Source organism: Poeciliopsis prolifica, unplaced genomic scaffold, assembly GCF_027474105.1.
Source record: "Poeciliopsis prolifica strain line A6 unplaced genomic scaffold, Auburn_PproV2 SCAFFOLD007, whole genome shotgun sequence".
In the NCBI taxonomy this organism is placed as follows: domain Eukaryota; kingdom Metazoa; phylum Chordata; class Actinopteri; order Cyprinodontiformes; family Poeciliidae; genus Poeciliopsis; species Poeciliopsis prolifica.
This window is the reverse complement of record NW_026562382.1, coordinates 15,310,204-15,330,417: the sequence shown is the minus strand read 5'-3', so window position 1 is coordinate 15,330,417 and position 20,214 is coordinate 15,310,204. Positions and strand designations below refer to the sequence as shown.

At 36.7% G+C, this 20,214-nt stretch overlaps 1 protein-coding gene across 1 annotated transcript in view; it reads right to left on the bottom strand.

Moving 5' to 3' along the window:
• LOC129361075 (ephrin type-A receptor 6-like) overlaps window positions 1–20,214 on the bottom strand; it is a 164,073-nt gene that overhangs the window by 129,642 nt on the left and 14,217 nt on the right. The gene's annotated exons all lie outside the window — the stretch shown is intronic.

Here is a 20,214-nt window from a genome sequence, read left to right as displayed (position 1 = left end):
CAGCAATTTCAGCGAGGAATTACACATGTCCAATGGGACCCAAGCAAGACTTAGGACTGGTACAGAATAAAGTTAAGTCACAGGTGTTCATTTGGGCTGCCGGGGACTCGATCTGAATAAATATTCAAAATTCAAAATGAAATGTCCAGTTGCCTTCCCAGATTTACATAAAGCAAGAAATGATTCTGCTGTGGCATGCTGCAAACACACAACGTGAGAGAGAAGCAGAGCAGTTGGTAGCAGGTGTTCTCTCTCATCATCTTAAGTCACTTTGAATGTAAGAAAATGCAAAAAAATAAAAAGAAGATACTTACTGACAGTGCGCTATAATATTTGAATAATTCTTTTCATCTTAGACCGACTGTGAAGAATAGCAAGATTGTAAATGTGTGAATGAAGTCAACTGCCACAGGATTTCACCCAAGTAGTAAGAACAGTCAGTTTGTGTATGAAATAATAATCTCAGTCTAATTTAAAGATATAGTATTTATTGAATTGTCAAAGTGATGGTATCGCAGCTGAAATTTCAGAAATTTACACTCGGAATAAATATTGGAATTGCCCTTCATGCAAAACAGATTTGTGTCTTCGAATGGGACAGTCAGAGCAAAGGATGGGCAAAAAATTTAGCCATTAGTTGGGAAAAACTGTGCAAGAATGAGCAAATCATTCATAATGAAAATGCAGTTGTTTAATTCCACTGTTAATATGTACTGGAGCCGCAATTTATGGTTTTCATCACTGTGGAGATGAAAAGTTGCATGTATTCATCTGATGGCACAATTTGGATTCTCTGTTAATTAAGTTGAATGAAGATTAAATGTAATGGAATATGTCGTAATCATTTTAAAAATTGTCAGGTAAAAATAAACTGACAGGATTTCTTTGACCTTGTCAAATAAAAATGACAGACAACGTAAAAATTTGGCGCAGCCTCTGCTCAGGAGTATTGGGAGTCATGGTCGTCAATCTTATGGTTTTGAAAAACCTTGTTATAAAATTTGTAGGAAACTAACGACAGTCTTTGCACACAGTGAAGTGAAAATTTGTGCTGCAAGACAACGCAATTTATTTTCCTGCTGGAGTGTGGGACTTTATTTTATATTTTCCTATATTCACTTTTTCAGCCATCTATCTTTTCACTGTTTCTTACCGTTTTCCTTCTTTTCCAGTTCCCACGAGTCTCCTCTGTTCGTCCTGTGCAATCTCCCAACACCTTGACTATCTGTCGTCCCCATACGATCTGTCTGTTTCTGTTTGACTGTTTTTATGTCTGTGTTACTGCCATCATTGGGGTTGAAAGATTTGTATTTAATCTTACAGCTTCTGTTTGTGATGGATGATGAAACACCACCTCTACCTTCTATATGCACGCGCAGTCACATACACAAATCATTACTACTGGGGAAGATGAAGTATCATTCCTCACGAGGAAACCAGATGTCAGGTCTTTGTTATGAAAGAAAAAAAAAAAACAAGAAGGTACTAAAACTGCAAACTTTAATAGAAGGCTGTAGGAAAAATAATTGGGTTCGTAACCAAATAATTGGTTACGGAGGATATGGTCAACATTTTTACAATTTAAGCACTTTACTGTCATCAAGGTCTAAGACATTAAGAATATTCTGATTCGTTTTCAATTATAATATTCATCTGCACACATCTTCAGATATGAATATACTGTTTTACTAATTGCATATTTCTTGTTCTCTTTTGTTTTAGATTTGTCCTTACTCTCATTTTATTTTACATGGCTCTGCATCCTTTCATTTTCCTGTCACTTTGCTGCTGATAGACTTGAATTTCCCCGCCGAGGGATAATAAAAGATATTTCTTTTCTTTTCTGTTCCGTCATTATGCCCAGTATAGGTGTGTTTTTATATGTATCAAAAGAAGCTGGTCCGCTGGGATCTTATTAGGGGCTAGTGAATCTTAAAATGGGGATTCCATCAATATCTGGCAACCTCAGACAGGTCATTGTGCTTAACAGAGTGTCAACAGGAAATTCAATGCTTTGATTGGGGAATTATGGAAATAAATTATCATTGAGTGCTTTAGGACTCCTAATTAAATTTCTAATGATTTGCTGATGAGGTATATTGGCAAGCCAAGACACTGAGGAAAACTGTACAGAACAGCGAACATGTCAGAAAATCTTTGCACATCATTAACTTAAAAAATTTCAGAAATTATTTCCACAATGCAGCTTAATCATGGCACTATATATGGGTTACAAATGGGTAAGATGTGCACTTTGGTTTTAGCAAGTGCTAAAACCAAAGTTTTAGCACTTGCTAATCTACCTAAAACAAAATAAAAAATGAGTTCAACTGAAAGCTTTCAGTGCTTAACAAAAGCTGATGTTTAAGTGACACATATGCTTCTCTTTCACTATATTTTAGTTCATAATTTGTTCTATTGTGGAGAAGTAATTTTGTTTAGTCTAACACCACAAATTCCAGTATCTGCTCATCATCCCACAATCTGATGTCTAAATATCTCCAGTCTAATTTGTGAACATCAGCAGGTGTTTGTGAAATCTTTTTATGATGCCAAACAACATTTCTGACATTTGGTACCTATAAATGCTGCTCAGTCACACACAAACTTTCCTAAACAACCCACTTGTCCTAATAAAATAACCAAGTGTCTATAAACATAACTGCAACCACTGATTATACACTCAGTTGACAACAGAGCATAGATTTTTCTTGTTATAACTTAGTTTGTTATCACATCTCCATTGTCAAGCATGAGTGTAGTTGGTCAGTGTTTGGCTTTGTTCTAGCCAAGTCCGTTCCTTATTACTGTGGGTGTGAATGTGGGCATTTGTAGGGTTGTGGTTGTCTGATGATGTAATTTACAGCGACACTCAGCAGCACCATGGGAGCACCACTTGTCCAGGAAAGACTGGACTGAAAAACCAACAACTATTTTTACATTTTTCAGAGTTTGAAAAAAAAAAATAGTTTAAAGGAAACAGTGGAACTGATTCACTATTACCACTTTGTCACTATATTTATATTTTTCTTAGTATTTGTGGTTTATAAAGCAGCATTCCTTGAAAAGATAACTCACTATTTTAAACTGAATTTCTGATGAAAGAGTACATGAGCAGCTAATATGCTGACAAACTAACGGTTAATGTATCTGGCTAACAGAGAAGGTTTCATGTTAGAAAATAGTGTTCACTTCAGGTCAACTATCTTTTCATAACATTATTTTTACGTTAAACAGTTACTCTGATCAGAAACAGGTTTCACACAGAGGTATTATTTCTAATGGACACTGACAGATTTCTGTCCCATGTAAATTAAAAAGCTCTGTTTGGTTTTAAAGATTATTATGTTTTAACTGTTTTATGTTACTATTTTACACTTGTACAACATCATTTCAAATGTACAAAGGCCGATAACTATACACATAACACTGAAACAATTTATGGCTTAAGCTATCTTAAAGTATTTTGAATCTCTTGACCAAACTGTAACCACTAACCCCAACAAATATGGGCAAAAAAAGGAAAGTCAAATTATAAAACGCTGTTAATCTAAGCTGCTATAAAATATATATTTTTTAAATTTTTTGTTTTTAAGAAAGCAGAAGTCAATTTCAATTCTTTTCTAACTAGATTAGTCTTATTTTCTAACCTCTGTGGTCCAGGAGAGTTATTAAATCCTTTTTAACAAACCATTGTTACAGAAATCTAAAATACTGCTACATTTGCTAAATTTGCAAAAATGAGCAAAAAATTTTTCTACTATAGAAATGAAAGCAGACATACTTCTCAGGTTTTCTCCTTCAGGGGGAAATTGCTATAATCAACATTCTGAAAAGATACAAATCGGTGCACATTTCCACTCAAATTACTGAAATTAAGGTAGCAATTTTTTTGACAATCAAATCCGCTTTCATCTCAAAGACTTTGGTTGTCTAATACACGCCAGTGAAAAATGGGACCGTCATCTCTACGATTTCATTTCACTACAGGTCAGTGCTCAGGAAGCAGAAAACAGCCTTCACCCTTGATTCTAACACCAATAAAGGCGTGGAGAAGAAATAGTGTGGAAGACAAACAGCATGCTGGCATTATGCCACATCCCACGACTTAATAGATATCTTTACCTTGAATAGATCTGATTTGGAAGGAACTTTAAACTTGGGGGCAAGGCTAAAGGATGGTGGTTCCATATTATTTTATACAATAAAAAAAAAAAAAACCTGTCGACTTGTACTGTCTTGATTTAATATCTTTGAGACTGGTGCACCCAAATAAAGCTTTGCAAATGAAATCAGTAAATAATGTGTCTCCTTCAAGAGGAAAGGACTATTTCCAAATATATCAGCCAGCTGCAATCATGATCCAAGCCTGCTGTGAGGGGACCTACCCACCAAACTAGACCATTCTAATACATCACCGTGTGTGTCTGCGTCCCCCTTGGTGATTAATTTAAAAATTAAAATCAAGCAAAACCCACAGTTCCCTTCCACACGCTCTCTACCACTCCAAGAGCCTAAGTAGATGAACAACACACCCTGAAATCAATAACAGCAGGTAAACAGGACTGAGTAAATGAAATCCAAAGACCCTGTGCTTTTCTCGTTCCTGCATCCATCATAGCAGATGGGTAGAAACAGGGTGGAGCCAGAGGACTCATCAGTCATCCCAGTGGTGCTATCAGACATGCTGGTCAAGTCAGTCAAGTCAAAGAGGTTTAAGGGCACTGAAAATAGAGCTCAAATCTTGCAACAGTTGTTGTTAGATTGCGCTTTGGGGGTCATTTAGTTTCTTTTGTGTGATGACCACTTCAAAAGGTCAACATAACACTTCGAAGACTAAGATAAAGTGTTCCCTCTAGGGTTCACTGTGGTCAGGTTGCAAGGGCACCTGAAAATTAATGTCAGCTGGTAGAAACATGAATAATAAAACCTTTTTAGGAAGCTGTGGTTGTCCTGAAACAAATATGACTGCAGGTTCAACAGAGTTGAAACAAAAACTCTTCCTTCTCACTAACATGATTTATTTGTTCATAAAAAAATTTAAAATAAAAATGAAGACATGCATGCAGACTCCCCACAGCAAGGGTTTTCCATCATTAGTATGGGTCTGCACAGTGACTGCAAACAGGCTAACCTTTGCTTTCTGTTTTCTGCTACTTTAAAACTTTTGTTTGAACAAGCTATACTTCTCCAGGCAACATGAGAAGCTTCAGCCAACTGAATAAACTATCACAGCACTTCAGCTGGAGAAAAGTGCACAAAGCAGCTCACTTACAGCTTATGTTATTATACTCACAGCCTTCTGTGTCACCGTGGGCCATCTCCTCATATCACTCTGAGTTGAGGAAAAAAAAAAGTATGTTTGAACACTGGGGGTTTTTAAGAACCAGCAGATAGCAGTTTCATATTCTTTAGAAATGCAATCTTTTGAAACATCCTAAAGCAGCCTGGTTGGTAAATTACAGAAAAGAGAAACTGGAGAACGAAAAGGAAGCAATTCGACATCTACTTCACACCATGTGATGCTAAGCACTATCCATCAAGGTTTTATTGATTCCCACATAATACATCACATCTATACAAAATGAATTTGCCTTGTAAAGTCACACATCTTCCATATATTTCCCCCTAAAAAGACAGCAGAATGGTGGAAGATAAATGTCAGAGCAACAATAAAAAAATGATACGATAGTTACATTAATGTATATCAGAAGGAGACTGTGAAACTGCTAAAGCACCATGCTTGGAGGTTAAACATGTTTTACTTTTCCTCCACATTAAGTCTGAGGCGTCTGATATTCAATTTAGCACCAACTGCTGCAGTAATGCATTTATACCATTTAGTACTGTATAAAATCTATTACAGTTATGGCCTCTGAAGGAGGTTCCAATCCATCATACGGTTACATCAGCCACAGATCACTCTCCCTGTGTTGTAAATCAATCAAGACTGACAATAATAGATGCAAAGATTTACCTTTAACCTTTCAATCGAAAAGAAGAAAAAAAAGCTAATTTGTATTTTGACAAGTCTCATTTTGTAAAGTCAAGGAGCAAAAGAAAATCAAAGGCTGGCCCTGAAGAGAAGACAGCTCTAATTCACAAACCATATCAAAAACCACCAGATAGTGTCCTTGAGTGAGTCGCTTTGCCACATCACCAGTGAGTCTGTTATTAAGCTATGCCTGACCTCTGAACTCCGAGCTGAACTAAAACATCTTTCTATTACATGAGCAGGTTTACGTGCCTTTAGTGTTTTAACAATATCATAGAGAGAGAGAGACAAAAAGAGAAAGAGAGAATACAATAAATACTCTGTTATGGATACAAAGCTAAAAACAGAGCAAGCAGGAATGACAATAGTTCCAAAAATGCACACAATGAAACACATAATGGTTTAAGAGAAAGAAAATGTAAGTCCTATAGTAATGAAAGATTTTATTTTTAATGCCCTTTATATCTTTAGGTCTCAAAGGGGTAAAATTAATGAGCCAGTCACTCAATGTCTGCAAAACTTTCAAAATGTAAACGCATCCAAGAAGATTTTAAATAACTGTACATAACTGTCTTCATTAGTTATTTTCCGTCATTAAAACTTTTTATCTGGTTTTAGTTTTACCCAGTTCCAGAAGAAGAATATCCTCCTAATCTCCTTTTTCTGTCCATTTATTAATTGGTTAATCAGAAACATAATCAATAGATTATCCATATACTGTATTAAAGTGAAGTCAAGCAGAAAGGGTTGAGATTTTTACATGTTAATGTTACAAGTATTTTTTTGATCAAGCACACACTAAAGGGATGTTATTGTTTAAACATTACATTTTCAGACAAAAACTAATTCTTACTTTAAAAAGAAATGTAAAAGTTTATTTGCATATTTTAATATAATTTAATTTTGTATAAAAAGATTAAGTTGTTAAATGAAAAATCTTCAGAACTGGAGTCGCACTAAAAATTATGTTTACTGTACAAGTCAGTAAATCAACAAATGATATGCATACTTGGAGCTGCGCAGTGGTGCAGTTGGTAAATGTCTGCAGCAAGAAGGTCTTGGGTTCGATTCCGGGGTGTTCTGCATGGCGTTTGCATGTTCTCCCTTTGCATGCGTGGATTCTCTCCAGGTACTCTGGCCGGCTTCCTCCCACAGTCCAAAAAACATGACTGTTAGGATGATTGGTCTCTCTAATTTCTCCCTAGGTGTGAGTGTGTGTGTTTTTTGTCCTGTCTGTCTCTGTGTTGCCCTGCGACAGACTGGCGACCTGTCCAGGGTGACCCCGCCTCTCGCCTGGAACGTTAGCTGGAGAGGATCACCTCCCGACCCCACGAGGGATGGGGGTGTAAGAAGATGGATGGATGAATAAGAGTAATTTCACTTTTTTATTTTTCTGGACCCCTTGTCACATAGAACAAACCCTTCCAGGAATCAGTTTGAATGTATCAGAGATACATTCAAACTGATTCAATTCTTTTTCCAAAGTCTATTGGAAACAAAATCTTAAACCTGACACAGCAACGCCAGTCATTAAAAACACAAACGCCTTCCAATCACAGCGAACAACGGTTAAGGGTATGAACCCTGTCTCCTTTCAACCTCTTCCTCTATCTCATTTTCTTAAACGGTGATGTGTCACTCTCCTCCACACACTCTGCTGACTGTTTCTCATCCGAGCTGACACAGACCAGAGACCTCTCTTTTTCTCCCCACCAGCTCAGACAAACTATGCGTGGGAAAGCTTGAGGGGGAGGGAACTTGTCGTTTTACATATCTATTTTTGCCAGAGTGGCAGGCAGGCAGTCTGGAATGTCAATGTGTGGCCCAGCAGCCTCTGACTGATGTGAGATCACAGTGACGGCTGCACACAGTGGTATGGCGAACACACATACACAGACTGTGCCACCGGGTGAAGTGGGAGGGTAAAGCCATCTACGACTTCGATAAGAACGGGTTGCCCAGGTGGAAAAATTGCAATGAGACACAGAAATTCAGCACCTTGCAAAAGTATTCAGATGGCTTGAACTTTGTCATCTTTTGACACATTGCAATTCACTGCATTTACAAGCTTCACTGTGTTTAATTGAGCTCGAATGTGATTCGCAAAGACAAGGTAGGGCCCAGCTGTAAAGTGAAAGTAAAAAAATGTGATGTCTAATTTTTTGATAAACATTATGTTTATTTTAAAACAATATGCTACTCACTATATATGCAATAACTTTAATTAAAGGAGACAGCAACATTTAATTTTCCTTTGGGGTCAACAAAGTATTTTAGAATTGAATTAAATTGAAATATTGAATAAATGTTGCAAAAGCTGGAACTGCTGCACACAGAAATGTCTCTCACCGTTTTGTATGTATTCTCAATATCAGCACAGTACATGCAAGGTCCTAACTGGTGTCAGTTTTAGCTGAGCATAAAGACATATCTCTCAACCATAGGAAAGGTCACTGCCTTCTCATTTTACTGTTTTTATCTTCTCATTCCAAATTCAATTAAATTTTAATCTGCATTATTGGTTTGACTCACAAGCAACCCTTTTTGCAGAAACATTATTGTATTGATTGAAGTGGAATAATATTGCAGTAATGTGCTGCCATCAAGTACTATTGATGGATGTACGCTTGAGCAAAGTCAATAATAAAAGACACCGTGGAATTAATTTCATTTGACAAAAATTGCTTTGTTTTGCTTTTCCACTACATTGTACATTTGGAAATTAACATAAAATAATTTATTTTCTGGTTCAAATCATTTCCACACCTCTGATAAATTAATTGAGTCTACAAATCTGAGGTCAAACAAGGCCCTGCTGTTGCTGATTTGATGACTACTTCAAAACAAAAAGGACAGGAAACAAATAAAAATCTCACTTGATTTACAATTTATTATTTAGGTAATTATACCATTGTTCTTTTTGCAGACAAACGTGATGCCAGTCAATCACACCCAAAACACATCGCTTCTTTCCTGCTTTCACACTCGGCTGCTCTTTGTTAGGACGATGCTGTCGGAGAGGCAGAAAGAGAATCCAGATAATATAAAGAAAAGAGAGGAAGACATGAAGATGGAGGTGAGGAAATAATATTGCAGTAACAAAGACAAAGAAAAGGAAAGGCAATATCTCTGTTTTCTAGCTTACTATCTGAAAGAGATTGTACTGGGCAATTGTTTCAGATGAGACTGATTTTAATATCAGACATGTATAATTTGAGTAAATCAAAACATTTTCAAAAAGCTTTCAAAACCTTTCTGATTCATTGTGAAAAATAACTGCCCTCTAACGCCACAAACTTGTTTTGCCACAAGTCAGCAACAATTGAGTCAACAAGCCATGTTTTACAAGGATAAGGAAAAGTTTTGGTCCATTTTTATACAGAATTGATTTAAGACTTTGACTAGGCTGCTCCAAACGTATTTGTGGAAGCTGCTGTGTTAACGTATACATTTAACTTTAGGGTAACAAACTGATAGCCAAACATTCTCCTTTCAGATTTTCAATTGGACTGAGATCTGGACTTTGACTAGGCTTCTCCAAAACATCCACCTTGATGGAACAAAATCTCTGTGTAGCTTTAGCTGAATGCTTCTTCTACAAATTCAAACTAGGTCTTTCCTATGTATTGGTGCTTTAATTTTACCTTCTACTGTTAAGAGGGGAAAATATTCATGCGGTCACCTATTTCACTTATTTGACAATATGTTCAAAAACGGTTGGTTTCAAAAGCTTTTATACCTTGAATGAAATCATCTTTTGAAGGATTGCACTCCTCATAGGTCTTGCTTCTGTTATAAGAAAAGCTAACCCAATGATGTGAAACCATTCAAGTATAAGAAAAACACAATAAAAGGGAGAAAATACTTTTACAGCAGAGTAAAATCAGTATAAAAAATAGTTTCCCATGAAAGTGTTGTGCTGGTTTAATTTAAAAATAAAAGCCAAATCTTTGTTAATCTGCATGGAGATAGGAATTTTGTCAGCTCTTTCAAGGCTTATCAACTTCTCCTACAGGAAATTACTGTTTGCCCAGAGTTTTAATTTAGCTCAAAGTGTCTCACCTGCCTGCCCGTCTTTATGGAAACAGCAGGAGACATCCATCTTCTCTTTGCAAGGCCATCAGACTCCAGTCTGCACTTATTTCCAGTCAGGCTTGTTTAAGCCTGACTGGAAATAAGTGGAGACGAGATGCGATTGTCTGGCCTACTCGATCAATTATGACAGTGAAGGCAGCAAAAACACCGACAGAAAAAGCATGTGGTGAGGGTATGGCTTTCGGGATCCAAAGAACTTGTATGAAATGTTAAGTGGGTTTACAGACGTGGCTAGACTAAACACCCATCTCCAGTGAAACCATATCCCTCTAATGGGCGCCATTCTGTGACCCCAAAATCCCCATTAATGTTCTCATACAGGACAGAAGTTCAAGACTGAGAGGGTCTAAAAATTAATCTAGATGTCTCCTCTTGCACCATTCTCTGCTTGTTGAGAGAAGAATAAACTGATCAGTTTTAAATAAACTGATCTCTGCAAAGATACAGTTTCGTCTTTCACACCTGCAATGCCATCTTACTCCAAAATAACACGACAACAAAAACGAACACGCCTTGAAGGTCAGGGATAAAGTTTCCAATCTAAAGCAGTGTTTCAAATTTATATTTGAAAATAAACACTACTTCTCGAACAGTAGCCAGGTCAATATTGCTAAATTTACAGGACCTTTCCTTATTTGCACAAAATCCTATTGTTCTTGTTATTTGCAAACATAACTTATTATGCATTCTAAGCCCTGGAAAACAATTAAATATTTGTCAATATCATTTAGACAGGACACTGTTAGCTAACAGTGTAATTAGTAATGTTGCTGGATTCAGAAATAATTGTTATGGGAATTGCAGTCAGAAACAAACAAACTTTTACTTGCATCTCTGCATATAGCGTGCTAACTTGCGGCCATAAATAAACCATTCTGTTATCAGAGGTACAAATATTAGCTAGAGGTCAGCTCGAAGTGGTTCCAAGCAAACAGCTTTGATCCCCACTCGTATTAAACTAGTACACTTCACATATTCTGTGTCCTCTCTCAGTCTGCCGGTGGCCATTTAGCATTTTAATACATTCTTGCAAGTTACTTTAATCCCTATAAATACATCAGTGCTACAACGTTCCTGATCACCATTCCCAAATCTATTCATCTCGAAGAAAAGGAAGTCTCTAAAATGTGATTTAGAGACTTGTGGAAGATCTCTGCCCACCTTTGTCTATTCCAATAGTGAATATGGATAAGCTTTTAATTCACAGCAAATCATCTGACCTTTTAAATATGGAAATCACTTCAATTTTCAACGTGCCAGGATTCCTGCCTTTCACCAGCTATTTAATTGAGGTTCATGGTTAATGCAAAGAAATATAGAACTTTTCCATGAATCAGAAAATGTATTTTCTAAGCAAAATTATTGAAAATGTTGAACTGGGACAGCACAATAGGCTAGCCAAGTTGAAAGGAACACTTAGCACAAAAATATCAAAGCAGCAGGAAAAAAGTTTATAAGTTTCCAAAGTGGAGCAAACAAATTGGACCAAAAGTTGTAAACTCAGGAAAAGAAAGTAGTATTGTATTGAGTAGTTCCTGCTTTATGTAGTAAATATATTGTTTACATAAAAATATTTATGTAAAAAGTAATATATAATAAGATTGTATTGATAAGTTTCAGAATAAGAAGTTTGTTCAAGTGAAATATCATGTATTAAGTCCACTCCTGGTCACCAAAGTTAAATTAAAAACTCACCACCTGACAATTTTAGGTAAATAAAAAAAATGACAGGACCTGATAATCTGGATAAAATAGAGAAATTGCACAAAGATCAACTAATGTGCCTTCTGTTTTATTTTGTCTCTTTTCTGATTCCATCCGCCCAGCTGAATATCAGTTTTAGGCTTGGTGCAGGTCCATCTGAGCTCTAAACATTTCCTTTTTCATTTCAAAGTTTCACGTTGCATTTTCTTCAACGGCTTTCAGCGGGTCACAGCATGTTCATGTCCAAACACAATCACCAGTGAAGATTCATTTTTGTAAGCGACATCAAAATATGATAAGACCATTTGTAGTACGGACTAAGAGACAATTCATGGAGTGATGCAGTTTTCTCTGCACAACAGTGTGGATGTGTGCATCTTTCCTTGGTTTTCTATCCGACCACAGAGAGTGTGACAAATGGATGTGTCAGAGCTTGATGGAGCACTGCGATTGCTCTGCTAGGCACAAAGCTATTACAGGACTATATAGACAGCTGCAAAGGAAAATCCTGTTTCAATCAAATACATATAATCTGGGAGACAAAGAAAGATGTTTAGGAGGTGACAGAAAAAGTCTCCTCCCTGAGCAACATCAAATGCTAATACACATTCATTTTTGTTGGCAAGAAAATTTAAGCCAGATTTGTTTACATTTAAAATTGCACAGTACAATTTCCAAAGCTGCTCTGGTAAATTATATTTTTAAGATCTGTAAAGGTTTTTTGTTCTGCTGACGTGCAAAACTGATATTCTGTGAATCAGTTGTTTTCTATACAATAGTCATAGCTACTGACAGTACCAACATGTATTTTTCTAAAGTTTCAATCAGCTAGTGGCCACTGCAGCAAGAAAGCAGCCGATTAGAGGATCCGGTGTAAACACGGCTGAAATGTGTCATTGTCACTGCACTATATTTTCTGATGCAAGTCAAGTGAAACAGACAGGAGTAAACAGCCTACTAGAGATTAAGCACCGTGACCTTGGATGAGTTCCCTCTAAATAGGCCACAGAACTGTTCTTTAAGTGCACAACAGATTAGCTGCCTGTGCAGATATTTGGACTTTTTGAATGTAGAAGAGTGTTCTTTCAATGCAGTTTGGGTTTTGCGCATGTGAAACATAAATATGAAAAGACCCTGCTGCAAATATGTAACATATAAACTGCGGTTTTTGTGGCAATATGTGTTTTTATAACAATTTACGATGCAGATTCTTGGTGAATAAGAATATTTTTTGAACAAAGCACCAGCTTGACAATAACTGGTGAAGGTATAAGCTTTCAAAGATTAAGCATAACCATCTGATTGATTAATTTAGACTAGATAAATATTTGTACAAATGCCTAATTAGGTGATTTCAGTCGCATGTTTTATGTAATTCTTCCAATCACAGTCGGAAATGATAATCGCTTCTACTGGAAATTCAGGAACTGTTCAGCTGCTAATAAAGAGGAGTCTTCTTTCATACACCTCAAAAGAAAGCAGAGCTGTGAGGTGACCAGTGCTAACCTGCAATTACAGCCTCCATTTCCTGCCCTGATGTGCTATATGAAAAACTCTGAATTTTAATCTCTAAAACAGAGGTTCCCAAGTGGCTGAGTGCCGTTCATTTATGGAGCCAAAATTAGTCACTTGGGTCTAGATTTATTGCAGTCAAATATTTATCAACATCTTTTATAGTTTTACAGTAACCAATTTTAAAATACGCAGATGTTCTGGACTTTACAGAGAGAAAAGAAAGACAATTTTCTACTGTAGACAAATGTCAGCCGGGAGGGAAGTAGAGACAGAAAATCCAGAGGCAAACACTGCAGGCCAAGATGAAACTCTGCATGATTGCTCGTAAAAAGGGAAGTATTGAGGGAAGACATTTTTTTTTTTATTCAGACTGGAACAACTACATGTCCTTTCTTTCTGTAAAGAGTTTAAACCTTTTTTTGTTGTATGCTCAGGGACAGTGGAGAGTATTAGTATTTAAGAAGTACGACAAGATTTAAAAAGTAGTTATGCAGGAATCAGACACAGCTAAGTCTAAATTAAGAAACTGTAAAAATGAACTAGGAAATAACTCCAACGATATATTAATCCAGCGTCCGTCTCCCATGTGACCTTTAGCCCTACATGAAAAATAAGATATTTCTTGGTGACCATGTTAGAAAACCAAAGCATTAGGGATGAAACTTCCTGTCTACCAAAACATAAATATACAGGATAGTTTAACTTTGGCAGCAAAAGAAGTCATAAGTCTCAAGAAGAAATGTTTCCTCAAAATCTTCAGAAAATAGATTTGTTGAAACAGTTTCTTTTTTTAAAGAATCATGCAAATAAGTGATACATATCACAACCTTTGTTTTTTTGGTATTGGTTTTTGTAATGTTTGCAAAAGCTTTGTTTTAAAATTTGTACAAGTAATTTTTATGTTCAAAACAGAATAAACTGTTCAAAACCAGGTTGCCAGGAATGAAAGAAAATTTACCACAGCAGTGAATGACCAAGTGCAAGAAAATGTAATTTCAAAGTTCAATTCTGGCCAGATTCAGGTCAGCTGTACTTTCAGCTCTGATCAGCACAGTTTCTCTAATATGCGCAAGCATCAGCACTACCAGAAGAATATTTATAAGTGGGAAGCTATGCAATATTCTGCAATTCTCAGTTTTTTCCCCCAAAAATAATCAGTCTGTGCTTTACTTGTGAGGGTTCTCCTCTATGATGAAGCTGTTAGAGCAGAATTTAAATACTGTCTGTCCATTCAGTCAGTCTCTGCTGTCTGGGTTTTGGCCTCAAAAAGCATTATCGAGCTAAAGCTACACAAACAGCAACTTGCACCGAACCATGGGGGGTATTGAGTGAGTAGGATCTGTGGACATCAGCAGATACATAAAAAGTAATAACTGCCATTACAGAAAACATTCTTTAACAGCTGAACTTTATGCTCACAAATGTCAATAAGAAGAAGCTAGACATCCTGTCTGTATAAGAAATATGCGTTTACATCCTTAGACTGACATACAGTGTTATAGTATGGAAAACCATATCTGGATTTAACAGCTGAACTGTGAGTTTCTGTTAAAAAGTGTGATTTAAAGTGATGTGTTAGTTGTGTTTCTTTATTTTTAATGTATATTTTTTTTATTGGTGGCTCAAAAGTATGGGAATAGTTAACCTTTAAATTTTCCTATTCACCTGTTTGTAATTCCTCAGCTATTTTAGTGTTAAAAAGAAACATGCTTATTGTGTAAGCTCAGCTCGCCTTACAGTACACATATTTCATATTCTCTTCCTGCTTGCCCCCACCTTCTATATTCATATATTCAACGCTTGCATTCAGCTTGGCACTAATATTCTCGTCAGTCTTCCCTCCCTCCGTTTCGCTCCCTCCATTTGCATCCATGCTGTCCCTCCCTCCCACTCGTTCTTTAACTCGACTCGCTGTATTCATCACACGGTGAGAGTTAGCCCAAAAAGCTGTCAGGATATGTTCTGCTGTCAGCAAGATGCCGAGTGGAGCGCATTAGATTTTGGCCTCAGCGTGTCCCTGACAAGAAACAAGCCAATTAAGGGATCCCCCAGCACTGCTTAAGCCTGGTTATGGCAGAGGTCCCTGAGATGAACACTGGTGTGCTAAATCATCATACCTTTTTTATATTAGAGCCTCCATGGGGAGAGGTGGAATGATTCCGGATTATTCCCTCCTTTTTTTATCTCTCTCGCAAAGCTGCTGGCCACCACTCGTCAGCAGACATTAAAGAAGTTTATCTGAGCTATGAAGGACATTGACATACAGATTTTCTTCCCTCCTCTTCTCCCTGTTGTTCAGTCTCACTCTCAAGGCTAATAGTATTAGGGAGGGAGGAAGTGCTTTGAGATAAGCTTTAGGTCAAGCAGCCGCAATCAATTACTGTGGTTAAATATCGTAATAAAAAGATTAAGGATTAGGACTAAGGGAAAGTACGGAGGCTTGAGATGGTGTTCACACCCTGCAGGCATGTTTAAGATGATGTTTTGGATGTCTCAGTTTCTGTTTCCATTGTATTTTGGCTCTGTTCATCTTTTCTCTTCAGATCCATTTCTCATTTTCTATGTTTATTTACAATTTATTTTATGCCCAGCTATAAAAAAAAAAAAAAAAAAGAAAAAAAGACCACTCAAAATACAAATTAGTTTAAAATATTTCAGGGTGAATGACCCATTGCAATATTAATAAATCTCTGCCTTTTTTTGTCATGCCGATCTTTGTCTTTTCTGTGTTTTAAAATCATCTTCTACATAAAAACCATGCAAATTGTAATCTGTAAATACACAGGGCACTGGAATGTCCTTGAAATGACTGGGACTGTGACAATTTAGCATAAAACAACCAATATGAAACTTTTCAACTATTCTTTAACAAGCTACAAAGTTCAATTAAGGATTTTCAGGATGCTGGATGTCTAAAAACAAGTCAAGGTGCCTTGACTCACGAGATGAGATAATTAATCCGACTAAAATTGTATTAATTATTTCTATGCTTTACTCTGACATTTGTAGGCAAATACACTACTCATTTGGCTGCACAGTCTTCATTCTAATCCATATGCACTATTCCAACAGGGAGCACTTTAAAAGTTACACAGAAGCTTTAAAACATGACAGAACTGATGTTCCATATAATCTGCTTGTTTTTCCAATATGCAGAATGTAATAAATTTCTATATTTGCAATCTAGAAAACGGTGTGACAGCACGTTATACACTGCTCCACAATGCAATACAGAATGCACATTCTTCACACATAATCATGAGACATTTTTCCTTGTTGCAAAGTGGCCTCTGGGTATTTTTTTTTTTTTTTGTGGGGGATGAATTTATCGACTGCTTGAAATCTCAAACAATAAATGAAAATAGGATTACCCCCTGCTTTCATGATGGACAACCCTTTTTCTGGGCTCCAACCTGTTTTTCTCAGTGTGCATTAGCGAAAACAAAAGGCAACATTAGGCATTCCTAATCCCTTAAAGCCTTTTTATGTAATTTAATAAATAAGCTGCTCCATTCACTGCTTCACTCCCCTTCCCACACCACCACTCACCACTGGGAAAAGGACTCATGCATATTTCAGCACTGTATTTGCCCACTGACTGAAGCTTATTGTGGCTGCATGCATCCACCAAAGCAGCATTCTTCCTATTCTCATCCTTTTTGTCTTTTGTTCACTCCCTGATACCTTGTGCTTCATAACTATTTACTAATTATAAAACTGGTAGCACAAAACACCATAAAAGCAGAGATCTTTGCCACTTAAAAATCTACCAAAACATTAGCCAATAATAAATCAGAATGCCTTCCTTTTGTCTTCTCCTCTCCATGCTTATCAAGTTCTTCGAGAATAGATTTCAATAGCCTTGAGTGAGATTTCTGTTCAATATGCACAGATTTAATAGTTAGAGCCTTTGAGGTTGAATGTGTTTACCAACTCAGAGGAAATGCTCACATTCAAGTCATTAACAAGTGAGCCACTTTGGTTGGTTTCCCTTGCGGATAGTTGAAACAGGTCTATTTACTATCTTAGCAAAGCAGGAATGAGACCGAGAAAGGGCACCTTGGCCAAAATACAGCCAAGCAAAAACTGTTTGATTTTGTTTGCAGCGAGTAAACGTCTGCTCACGGCGTTTCAGTTTGCTTCTGATGTCTAAGATGTGGCGCTACAGAGACACACAATGTGCGGATGGTGGGACACCAATCACAATAATTAACCGAAACGCTTCAGACTTTCCAATGCAATTTTCACTTTAATTAAAAGTTTTCTGAGACAAGTGTGATAATTGCACACAAATCTGCCTGAAGTCAAGAATTTACAATTCAGAATTGCTCATAAATCTTTTCAAAACTGTCTTATCCACAACTTCTTGCAAAACCAGCACCAAAGAGAAGCAGAAAAAGAAAAGGCTAACACGCAGTTTTGTTTTTTGTTTTTGCTTTTCTTTAATCCATATTGTTTAACCAGTTCAGAGTCACAGGTTTTGATGGAACGTGCCAGCTATCAACAAACAGGAGGCGTGAATAGGTTGCAAGATCATACAAACAATTGCCATGGTTGAACATTAAATTATTATTTTAGTTTAATTGCTTTTCTTGCTTTTACCCTGTGCTCGTACTGTGACTATAGATATAAATATATACTTTTTTCCAATCAAAACACATCAAAGCAGAAAATTTAACGTCATCGAAACACATGAAAGAATGTACTCTGGCCATATGAGACCAAAATTAAACTTTGGCCTACAAATAAAATTCAGGACGGTGGAAAGCATTATTCATCACTCAACACACTATACCCATTATGAAAGATGGTGATGCATTTGTTCAGGAAAGGTAGAAAAGCCTTTTACAAAACATTAGAGAGTCCTAAAATGGTCTATTCAAAGTCCAGACAGAAACTCGAGGTATTTCTACAAAGCATGGAATACGGAAGGCTAAATGACACATATTTCACATTTTTTCCAAGAAACTATGCAAGTTTTTTTTTAAGCTTCACAATTATCCACTATTTAGTGGATAAATTCCACCAGAAATTTGTATGCGCAATGTGACAAACGTTGAAGAAGTTTAAGTGGTATTGATGCTTTTGAAGGAAACTCAATGGCAGTTCATCACTGACAATTCTACACTTCTGCTGTAAAAAGTTACTGTTATCCGATCAAACTCCTCCGCAGCTGCACACCTTTACTTCACCTTGAATTCGACATTATATGACCATCTATAATTTCTCACAGCCATCATCAGGACATCATAATAAAGAAGTTACTGCTTATGAAATCCTTTAAAGCTGTGCTCTAGGCAGGACAGACTGACAGCAGTGTGTTTCCAAAACTACAACAACTGTATGTGTCAGATAGGTAGGCTGCTGTATTGGACTGATACCGGGGCTGTGTCTAATATGTTGGAGATTGACTTACTCCTACTGGCTCCCAGTTAGTGATGGGGATTTTGAACTATTTTACCACTCCGGATCTGCACACCTTCCCCCAGGCCCTCTCACCTCGATGGCTTAAATATTAATAGTAAGTTGGAGGATTGAGGATGAGTGAGGAGAGGAGACGACTGACAGCTTAATCATGGAGGCAGTTGCCTCTTTCTCTCTCCTTTCCATGCCGCTGTGGGCGGCTGTCACCACGACCTACATGATGTAATCACATCTATAACCCTGATATGGGCCACTGAGGGCCATGAGGAAAGGGATGCAGAAACACAGAAAGTTCTAGGGCAGAAAGGTGGAGATCATCTCAGCATATGATCATTTCCAGTCAAAGGCAAGAGTTGTGCTCATCACCAAAAAATAATTATGCTCATAGTTTCTCCCACATTTCAAAAGTATAATCAATTTGTAATTTTTTTTAAAATTTTCTCTTTATTTTAAATTAATGTTGAGGGGAAAAAACCCAAAAGTTCATTAAAAATGTCTAGATTAGAATGAGTCTATGAATTAGTTTCTATATAGTTAAAAAATGTACAATAAAAACCTAGGCTTTTTATTAAAGGTCTGCCAATACATCCAGCTCATACAACACAATGAGGCAGAATCAGATTTCAGCAATAACTTGGATAATAGTAAAAACAATCTATTTTGGAGAAAGTATTCCACAAATGTCAAACAGTGTCTTAACATGTAATCATTATGGTGTGGCTTGATGAGTCAAGTTATTTTTATTTTATTTTATTCTTGGAACATGAACATATTTTCTGTCAAAGTCAAATATGTGCCAACAAGTGACATTCCATAATGAATTGAAACCCAAGACTCTGGGTCTTGGGTATAAATGTATCTCCTTTAAACCTGATGCCCGAGATGTTTTTTGTTACCATTGTGTTGCCTCATAAAGATCTCTGAGGTGATGGTTGACAAGACATAAGTCTTACAGATAAAATAAATTGTTTGTATGTATTTTAGGTCATTGGTAAGGCAAGGAAACAGTGACAACCAGGGTACAAATCATTTGAAAGCACTTGGAGAACACTGACTGGCAAACCACCTGAAATACCAAAGCTGGCATCTGCTTTGCAGCTTCCAATCAGTGGTGATACTTCCTATCAGTGGCAATAGCATATTGTCCTTGGGAGCCACAGGCACTTATTTTTAGAGCTATAAAGGGAATTATGTTGGGGGGTTAGAGCTAACTGAGAAAAAATAGATAACGATACATTCAAAGCAAGATTGAAGAGCATACTTTTCCAACTACAACGTCCTTTTAAATGATGATAAAAGGAGAAATGACGGTGAGATTTACATTTGTCTTATTATAAGTGATTTCAAATGTTTAATGACACCACATTTCAAAAGTATTTTAAATGGTGCTCTATTAATAGGCAACATTTAAAGACTGAAAAAAACACTTGGAGATTAATTGAGGCCAATGACAGACCTTCATAGGTGAGAAACAGAACAAC